The sequence below is a fragment of the Neopelma chrysocephalum genome, unplaced genomic scaffold (assembly GCF_003984885.1).
Source record: "Neopelma chrysocephalum unplaced genomic scaffold, ASM398488v2 Primary Assembly neopelma1_95220, whole genome shotgun sequence".
NCBI lineage: Eukaryota > Metazoa > Chordata > Aves > Passeriformes > Pipridae > Neopelma > Neopelma chrysocephalum.
Genome location: NW_020923908.1, coordinates 1 through 2,652, shown reverse-complemented (window position 1 = coordinate 2,652; position 2,652 = coordinate 1). Strand labels below are relative to the sequence as shown.

The 2,652-nt window shown below is 45.7% G+C and overlaps 1 long non-coding RNA gene across 1 annotated transcript in view; it reads left to right on the top strand.

Annotated features, from left to right (window-relative positions):
* LOC113980793 overlaps positions 1-2,135 on the top strand; it is a 9,558-nt gene extending 7,423 nt beyond the window's left edge. Inside the window, exon 5 of the long non-coding RNA XR_003538216.1 lies at positions 2,078-2,135. This is a non-coding gene — a long non-coding RNA (uncharacterized LOC113980793). The remainder of the gene's footprint in view (positions 1-2,077) is intronic.
* The last annotated feature ends 517 nt before the right edge of the window (positions 2,136-2,652 follow it).

The following is a 2,652-nucleotide window of genomic DNA, read 5'->3' as shown; positions in this document are numbered from 1 at the left end:
AAACTCCTTCTTTGGGAACTCCACCTGTTCAAATCCCACTTTATTGACCCCATAAATAAGGAATCCCATAAATAAGGAATCCCATAAATAAGGATCCCATAAATAAGGAAAATACCCACATAAGACAACCTACAGATCCCAAACTCCTTCTTTGGGATCTCCACCCGTTCAAATCCCACTTTATTGATCCCATCCCACCCCTCTCCAGGGCTGGATTTGTGCCTGGCCCATAAATTTTGACGGGATCCTCCAAAACCCCGACAAAAAGTCATTTTGGGGGAAAACTATTTGCCCAGGGTGGGTACAAAAAAAATTCCTTTTGCAAATTAAAGCCAGAAGAAAATTTCCCTCCTCGATTTCGGGGCTGACCCCAAATTTTCCCAATCACCCAATTTTCCAGAAGCCGTAAGGAAAATAACAGCTGGAAAATTCGCTGCCGGAATAACGCTGAACTCGTGCCCGGGGGTTTTTTTGTTAGAAAATGAGGTTTTAGAGAAAAAAAAAAAAACAAAACTCAAATGACGACTTTGCCTTTTGAGTCATGAGATGGGAGATGATTAAAGGCTCCGATTTTTTTATTTTTTATTTTTTTCCTTTTTTTTTTGCTCTCCGAGGAAGCTGCTTTTGAAAAAAAAAATAAAATAAAAAAAAGGGGAACTCGCTGTTTCTCCAGGAGACCGATCGAGCCTTAATTTTCCTCTCCCGGAGACCAATCGAGCCTTAATTTTCCTCTCCCGGAGGCCAATCGAGCCTTAATTTGCCTCTGAAAAGGGCTGAAGGAATTGAAGGAATGTGTGATGCGTTTTCCCGAACAAAAGATGAGGTGGAATCCGAGATAAAAATGGGAGGAGGAGGAGGAGGGGAGGGGGGAAAATTGGGATAATTGGCCCCGGGTTTGTTCCGTTCTCGGCTTTGCTTCTTGTCCTCCTCTGATCCCACAGGGAATGTGAATCCCGGGGTTTGTGGTTTAAACTGCGGGATTTTTATCCTCCTTTTTGTTCCTCAAAATTCATCCTGTGTTTAAGAGAGACCCTCTGGAGCTGGGAAGCGGGAGGGGATATTAAACCCTGGGATATTAATCCAGGATATTAATCCAGGATATTAAACCGGGATATTAAACCCTGGGATATTAATCCAGGATATTAAACCGGGATATTAAATCGGGATATTAAACCGGGATATTAAACCCTGGGATATTAAACCGGGATATTAATCCAGGATATTAAATCGGGATATTAAACTGGGATATTAAATCGGGATATTAATCCAGGATATTAACCCAAGATATTTATCCAGGATATTAAATCGGGATATTAAACCGGGATATTAATCCAGGATATTAAATTGGGATATTAATCCAGGATATGAAATCAGGATATTAATCCAGGATATTAATTCGAGATATTAATCCAGGATATTAATCCAGGATATTAAATTCGGATATTAATCCAGGATATTGAATCGGGATATTAATCCAGGATATTAAACTGGGATATTAAACTGGGATATTAATCCAGATATTAATCCAGGATATTAAATCGGGATATTAATCCAGGATATTAAACTGGGATATTAAACTGGGATATTAAACCAGGGCCAGGGTCTGGTGGGGTTGAGTTGGATAAACTGCCCAAAAAAATGATCAGATTTTTGGGAATGTCGGTGGATGAGAGTCCAGCCCCAAATCCATGGATCCGTCCCACCTCTGACAGCCCCAAATCCATGGATCTGTCCCACCTCTGACAGCCCCAAATCCATGGATCTGTCCCACCTCTGACAATCCCAAATCCATGGATCTGTCCCACCTCTGACAGCCCCAAATCCATGGATCTGACCCACCTCTGAGCCCCAAATCCATGGATCTGTCCCACCCCTACAGCCCCAAATCCATGGATCTGTCCCACCTCTGACAGCCCCAAATCCATTTTGGGACACTCCTGCCTTGCCTGGCACATGGATGAGTTTGGAAAACGCTTTTGTTCGTGTGGGAATTCCCACTTATTCCCTCCCTTCCGCCTGTCATTCCAAGGGCATTCCCAGCCCTGTGTGTCCATCTCTCCGTGTCTCCTTTTTCCAGGGGGACCCCACGACTATTTTTGGCCCCCAGGGCTACAGAGGCAGCAAAGGAGATCCCGTAAGTTTGGCTCTGGTGGATTTGGGAAGTCGTCCCTTCCCTCCCGGGATTGATCTGCCCATCCCAGAATTCCCGTTTTGCCTTCCAGGGTGAGCAGGGATCACCAGGATTTGATGGAGACAAAGGAGAGAAGGGAGAGGATGGACCTGTGGGAGACAAGGTAGGAACCTCCTGGGGGGACTGAGGCAGGGGAAGGTCCGTGGGGAGATTCCCTGGATCCCTGGAAGTGTCCCTGGGTCCCTGGAAGTGTCCCTGGAAGTGTCCCTGGATCCCTTGGAGCAACCTGGGATAGCGGGAAGTGTCCCTGTCCATGGCAGAGGGTGAGGTTGGATAATCCTTAAGGTCCTTCCCATCCCAAACCATCCTGTGATCCCATGATTTTCCATGATTTGCCTGCTGGAAAACTTCCAAACTCGCCCAGTTCCACCCTGGAAAGGGATAGGAGGGAGCCAGGCTGGGATTTGGGAATGTGATCCACACCCCCTTTCCCAAATCTGATCCCAAATGGTGTCTTTGGG